Below are 7,632 nucleotides of genomic sequence, written 5' to 3'. Positions count from 1 at the left end.
TTAGGAACATTGTGTGCATTGGGAGTGTAGTATATGTCCAGTCATATAGCCTACACCTCCCACTGACAGAGAACTGTAGACCCTAAGTGTACAAATATGATATGGGTCTGTATACTGCCTCTTTACGCTATAGACAGGTGTCCACATCCATTGAGTATGAACTTGTGTGCACATATAGATCTACTCTACTTTAAGGACAGCTGCACTCTAAAAAATGCTGGGTTAAAAATAACCCAAAAATAACCCAACGCAAGGTTGAAAATGACACTATCCCAGCATGGGTTGGAATAACCTAACATGCTGGGTTACACATTTTAACCCAACATATTGGGTCATGTTGGGTTATGAAATGTTGGGTTAAAATTGATTAAATCTACCCAATGTTTGGGTTATAAAAGTTAAGTAAAATCTTTGGTAAACCAAAACTCTTACTGCCATGGTTTCCCATCATCTGTGCTAAAGCAATGCTAAATTAATAAATTACTATTTTGTAAAAAAAACAATATAATGGGAAAACAGTGGCAGTAAAAAAATGATTTACCCAAGTTATTGTATTCATTTAATGTCTTTATGTAATGTTAATTAATAATGGCATAATGCAAATACTACACAAATACAGCTTATAAAGTAGAAAGTCAGTTTATTTAATATTCTAAAAAACAAAAATTAATCAAGCATTCAATTAACAACCACGATCCCAGTAGGTATTAAGGGCAAAAAAAAAAAACATTAACACAGAAATAAGCAAAACACTTGGCTTCTAACTGAAATGGCCATAAACATTAAGAAACCTTTCCTGCACCAAAGACTATTTGTCTTGCCTTCAGGCGTTAAATAAAATAAAATAAATAAATAAATAAATAAATAATAAAAATAAAATAAAAAACCTACGGTAGCAGCCAAAAAGATTACAATGAAATACTGGCAATAAAAAGATAATACAACACACCATACTATAATATGCAGTACGGATAACTCCTTTGAATTGGACTTACTTAAAAGTTTACTGCTTCTATGCGCAAGGGATTTTAAAAAGGTGCAGTGTGTAAGATTGTGTCCAATGTAGGTATTACAGCTACTCTATTCATTGAAACAGTGCTGCGAAATGCCAAAAATTATGTTTTCATGAATAAGTAGTAAATTAATATTTTCGAGGGGAGGGGTAGGATTCGGTGACTAGGGGGTGGGATGGATCTCATCTAATATTTTTTAACACTATAATTATTATTTTTTATTTTTTACTAAAGACACACACATAATTAATTATAACAACACTGACATCCAGAAAGACATCCAGTAGTGTGTGTGTGTGTGTGTGTGTGTGCGTGCTCGTGTGCGTGCACACGTTACTCGCGCTCTCCCTGGCTGTGTGGAGAGTCAGGGCAGGGATCATCATCCCCCTCATTCTTATGAGAGAAGACTGCAGCCAGAGGAACACTAAAACGAAGAAATTTCAGCTGTTAGTTCATTGAAATACACATGAAGATCTCTTTTCCAAAATGAGATAAAAGCCATTTAATTCCTATTTTTTGTTTTATTATTATTTTTTATTTACTTATTCATTTATTTTTAAATTAATTCTGAGATATAAATGATGATTAGAAAACAAACAAAAGCTAAAACAAGAAAGAAAGAGGCCCTGCTGTAGGCCAAGTAAGAATGCATGGCGCTAATCATCCCAGTGGGGAAAACACAAGACCAAAAAGTTGAATAATACTATATAAGGGAGATATACTGTAGGCTGTCATCATAACTAATTTTTCAAACAGCTTCGCATTCCAACGTTGGCGATGAGGCCGGTTTATGAGGCCTGCAAATGAGAACATCTCTCAACTGGTCACCCTTCACTCTTGAATTAATTTGTCTGAATTAACATGTCAGTGCCATAAGAATAGCAATTTAAAAAAAAAGTGCACTATAGGATGGTGGCCAGAGTAGGTATTGCAACTATACTGCTCATTGAAACTGCGCGCCCTATAGCATGGTGGCCAGAGTGGGTATTGCAACTGTTGGCTCTATGGGTGCATTCCAATATGCGACCTTGCTTCCTCCACTTGTGCTTGTGGCCTCGCCCCGCCTCCTGGCCCATCCTCCGTGGAGAAAACAATTTCCCAGCTGTCAGCCTAGCCACAACAACTTTTAGGGGACTGTTTTTCATTTACCATTCCAATTGCAAAGGAGACAAAGACTTTACAATTGAGCTTTTATGAGATATTTAAATATAATGCTGTTGTCAGTGATGTCATCCCAACATATTACTTCTTGGTACGAGGCCACAAGCACAAGTGGAGGAAGCAAGGTTGCATATTGGAACGGACTTTATACAGCTAGATTTAAAACAGTATGCACGGGTAATATCTCAATTCTACACAAAAGGCCCTCAATGGCAAACTGAAAGCAAGTTTGAATGACATGAGGAAAACATTAACACCTCATTGAGGAATGAATTAAATGATTAGCCAATCACCTTGAACCAAATTGAACTTCCTGTGCAGTCAAGGCTTAAGAAATCCAAGCATGTGCCTCCAATTCAGCTAGGGGCATTCATATACTTTTTAACCTACAGCACCATCTTGTGTTCATATTGTGTAATAACATTCTTTAGAACTAAGTATTTGTATTTGTCTTTGTAGTTTTGTGAAATACACAAAATACTGGAGGAAAGTATTTTGATCAAAATACAAATACATGTAATTCACTTATATGAAATAAAAATACAAAATAGTATTTTGTATTTCAAAATGTATTTCAAATAGATGTAATAGCAATACTGCCCATCCCTGCCGTGCGTACTGTACACATATTGTGCTCATATTTGCGCTGGTTTCTCCGATGGCTTGATAAATGAGGGCCAGTATGTTTTGCATACATTTACAATATCTTACTCACCTCTAGCAAATGTAGACGGTTCCCATCCAGCAGCAAGGAGTGCCCGGCTGTCTCCTCAGCTGCGGAGATAAACACACAACAACAAAAAAATCAACATCCTCCTCAGTCAGCATGTCTTTATGGGAGACGGTGGCAATCAAACTAACATTATGGAAACATATTTATATACAACAAGAATTTATAGGATAAGTATAATTGCTAGCTTGGAGCTAACATTTGCACTGCCAGACTCATATCAGAGAACAGCTGGAAATACAACAGAAAGAATTTCTAATTAACAGTGGGAGATACACGCCATTTTATGTCATTGACATGCATCTTGTGTAGATTTGATATTCAACTCACCTCTAGCAACTTAAGACAGCTCCTATCCAGCAGTAAGGCGTGCCTGGCTGCGTACACACAACAAAAAGATGACTAATATCCATCCCTGATTAACAACATGCAATTCAGACGATTTTTTTTTTGGTATTTGAAACAAGATATATCCAGTAGTGCTCAATAAAATTACAAGGACGTTTCGGGAGGCCATAGTAAAGGTATAGAAAGCCAACAGACCCAACAGGCCTGCAATGCATGGTACTCTTACACTGCTATTTTTATGAGCAATACTGTACATTTTGTGTAGATTTATCAAAATCTGCTCACCTCAGCATATTTAGGTATGTACTGAAACCAGACAGTTTCCATCCAACAGCAACTGTCTTGGGTAGAGTAGAGAGTAGAACTGGGTAGCTGTAAAACAGAATAATGCACAGCATAACATGACTATGCTGATTACCCATGTGAGAAATATGTACTGCTAGATCTTTGACAACAAATGTGTGTAGATTCATAAAACTTCACTCAACTCAAGCATCTCTATGCAGTTTAGCAACAAGGACTCCTTTGACACATTCATGTTGTGTAGATTTGTAACATTTTACTCACCTCTACCAACTCTATCTGGCTCCCATCTATCAGCAAGGAGTCCTGGCCATCTTCTTTGCTGCGAAAGAGAGAATAACACACAACATAAACACTATGGGTCTCAGGATAAAATATGAAACTTAAACAAATAGATTTTTGACATTTAAAAATACATAAGCTACATTTTGTGTAAATTCATTCAATTCAAGTTTGCTCACCTTCAGAAACCGACTAGTTCCACTTATTTTCAGACATGGTCGCGTACAGTAACAAGACAGCTCCACCCAGCAACAGGCTCCCTGGCTATCTTCTCAACTGCAAAGCAAAATATAACACAACATAAACATTAGGCTATTCATCTTTGATAAACAGTGTGAAACAGACTGACATTTGAAACACACATACAACTCTTAAACTTAAATCCACCCAGTAGCCTACCTCATTTCTATCTTTTGATTTATCTTAGAGATGTACACACAATAATGGGAGCGTACCTATGTTCCCCGGGTCCTATGTTCACCGGGTCTTATGTTCCCCTGTCTTTGTATGGTAATGGGGAACATAGGACCCTTTTTTCTAAAAAAGGGTTCTATGTTCCCCGCATTATATGTTTCCGAGTTTTGAAATTGTGCCCTTACAAAAACCATCCCTAAACCTAACCTGTCAGAAATGCAATGTTTCTGAGTTGTAAATTTGTGCCCTGACCTTACTAACTGAGACTAACTGTATCATTGGCCCTGACCATCCCTAAACCTAACCTGTCAGGTGCAATAACAACCTGTGCTTTGCCAGTCTACTTGGAAGCAGCAGGGAACATAGGACAAAAGCTAAAACAGCACACACACACACACACACACACACACACACACACAAGTTCAAAACATGCTTCCTTGACAACCCCCTTTTACATGAACGTGAAAAGGGCAACATGGGTGTATCATTAATGTATATCTAAACAACTCTAGCCTCAACAAAGTAACATTTGTTGCTAGCACGTTAGCATGTATGCTAGCGGCATTTTAAAGCAGAGAAAAGTAGCTAGTTTTTTCCCTCTGGTGTTAGATGCCATACAGTGTGATATTAACTGTAAAGGTTATGGCTAAACTTACATCAAAACGAATTCATAATGAAACAGAGTTCGTTTCTACAGTAAACCAAGCACCCAATGAAGCAGACATTTTGCACCAAACTTGCAAACAAACCATGATTCTTGTTGTTAACCCGTTAGCATAACGCTAACCGTTAGCATAATGCTAACGGCATTAGTAAACCAGACTGCTGGTGTTAACTTCAGATGCCACTGATGTAACTCGAACGGGACATGTTATACACTTAAAAACGAAGTTACATTTATAATAGTCAATTTCTAACAAGAAACTAAGCTCCCAACGAACTGAACATAGCTGTGAAGTGGCAGTGGGACCTACCATAACTGTGTGTAGTATGCGAAGTCATTTCAAATCACTATAGCAACCATAAACAATACAACGGTTTTGCTCTCCCCTGTCAATTACGTATTGAAATTGTGAAAAAAATGACATGATGGGACTGAAACAATCAACTTACCTTACATAGGAATTTAATTTCACCGACTTCTTGAGCATTTTCTGCAGCGTGGCCCATATTGTCAGTTGAAATTTGAAACAATCATTCACTGACATCAGAGCAGTCTCGTAACCCAATGAAATGGGTTACTGGTTGGGTTAACATTATGGGTTAAAACTACCCAACCCGTACCTAACCCAGCGTTTGGGTTACAAAAATAACCCAGCATTTTCAAGAGTGTGGGACAAATGCATTACACTAGCTCTACATATTCTAAAAACACTCTTCTTGTTGCCATCTTACCAGTTTTGGTCGCCGCTCCTCATGACAGATGAGGCAAGGCACAGTTTTTCCCTGACGGACCAGGGCTCAGTGGGCCCAAGGGCCATCATCTTGTGCTCTACCGGGCAAAAAACAATAGCATGCAATAGCATCGTTACGATGGTAATTTTGGATTGATGTTGGTGGAAAGAAAAGGAACAGGGTTGTCGCAGAGTGCAGTTTGTGGTTGACGCCCGTTGATCATGTTTTCTGGTGTCAGTATGCAGCATGTGTCTGGTCATGGGTGTTGCCGGGTTAGGACAATTCTTGGCCTACACTGACATAGGGGACAGGCAGCTATTAAGTAGGCACATCTTTCACAACCTTCAAGAAGCAAGTAATCTAAAGATTCTCCTCTTTCATAACTATCAACTACACTAATGCTTAAACTGCCCCAGTCTTGGGCCAGACTCTATGGCATGACCTGCAGGTGTGTAGGCGACTTCACTTAACCCTTTAAGCCTAATGTAGGCTATTTAACCCCTTGGCACAGAGCTTATCTAATAACCTTACTGTCACCAAAAGTGTAATGGCCATGTCTTAATCTGTTACTTAAGGCTCTCTGTGTCATAGCAATGTTGTCATGATGTAGTTGAGTATTTTCGGCAAATAGTGCATAGGCACACCATCTGCACTACAAAAATGAACCCCACTTAGCATCTGCACTTGTTCTGTATCCTGTGCACTTTGTGCTAGTGATGCTAGTGGGCTATGATTATGTCCTCAATCGTAAGTCGCTTTGGTTAAAAAGTGTCTGCCAAATGCATTGTAATGTATATTGTAATAAAAGTAGGTCTAAGCCCATCATAAGACCTTTCAGGGCCCATCACGTTTAGTAGGCTAGTGCCATGCCTGGTTACTGTCATCCCTGATACTCTCCATTTTATGAAAAGTTTAATTTGTTACGTGTGAGTTGTGAATTTACACTGGTGATTTGAGCAACAGTTTTGCCATTTTATGGCAATCATTTCACAATCATAATGGACAGTTTTGGATGCAGATATGAAATAACACCAGCACCTTTTAACCAGCAGGGGTCAGTGTTGGTCTGATTCACTGTGACATCCAGCTGGAAAAAAACATTGGAACCTATATTTAGGCCTAAAATAAACATTTAGGCCTATTTTAAAAAGGATACATTTAGCATGATGCAACACACAGTCTTATCAACACAAGATAGACCTACAGCCATTCTATTCGGTTATCTTCATTTAATTTCCTTTACTTTCGGAACCCTAAAAGGAGAAATGAGAAATTAAAAACACTTTCACATTTCTGTCATAAAATTGCATAAAATAAAAATACATTAGGGTCTTTTTGGATGAAAACAGTTATTCTAAGTTATTCCAAGAAACCCAAAATTAAAAAAAAAAAACATATAAACCTGTGAATATGAAATAAATGCTTCAAAAGGCCCCCTTTTAAAAGGAAAAGGCAGGGATGCATTAGCCAGGCCGCACCCTCCTAGTGACGCAACAACTTCAGCATTGCAACTAGTCAGGTCTAGAGCAATGCAAGTAAGCTTACTTCCTGAGTTCCCTGAAAATACTGGACCTCCTTTCACTTTGCTGGGAAGCAAACAACCATAAGCAAACCAAGGGAGGCAGGTCAACCATACCATTTTGGAAATGTTAATTGTTATGCTCTTGGTCAGACCAAGTCTCGAAGAGATTTGAACCTCGATGATAATCAGGCGAGGGGTGCATGACAGTTGACCCCAAGCTCTCTACCTCCAGGCACAGCCACCTTCGATCCAGTGTTTTACAAATAGAAAAGATCTATTGAGACACTAGGCTCTATGCCAATGAAAAGCAAACAAATCAGCTGCTTACCAGGACAGGTGACAAAGGGAGCAAACCACATTTTCCATCGAAGCCTGTGAAGCAAAGCGTAGCATGCTTAGGCTATAGCCCACCAAGTTGGGGAATTTGAGGATCTATGTAAATATAAATAAGTGGTGTATAATGT

General features: G+C 38.5%; 1 long non-coding RNA gene across 2 annotated transcripts; it reads right to left on the bottom strand.

The window, feature by feature from the left end:
• Positions 1-572: 572 nt before the first annotated feature.
• Positions 573-5,455, bottom strand: LOC134466413 (uncharacterized). Of its 2 annotated transcripts, none has more exons than XR_010038295.1 (7): positions 5,365-5,455; positions 4,017-4,113; positions 3,820-3,877; positions 3,538-3,624; positions 3,235-3,281; positions 2,890-2,948; positions 573-1,437 (listed from the first exon to the last, which is right to left on the bottom strand). It is a non-coding gene; the product is annotated as an uncharacterized LOC134466413 (long non-coding RNA). The 2 variants fall into 2 exon arrangements; XR_010038294.1 differs by lacking the exon at positions 5,365-5,455 and adding an exon at positions 5,226-5,312.
• Between the last annotated feature and the right edge of the window lie 2,177 nt (positions 5,456-7,632).

This window comes from Engraulis encrasicolus, chromosome 16 (assembly GCF_034702125.1).
Source record: "Engraulis encrasicolus isolate BLACKSEA-1 chromosome 16, IST_EnEncr_1.0, whole genome shotgun sequence".
Lineage (NCBI taxonomy): Eukaryota > Metazoa > Chordata > Actinopteri > Clupeiformes > Engraulidae > Engraulis > Engraulis encrasicolus.
The sequence above is the reverse complement of the archived record's forward strand: the minus strand, read 5'-3'. Positions and strand labels throughout refer to the sequence as shown.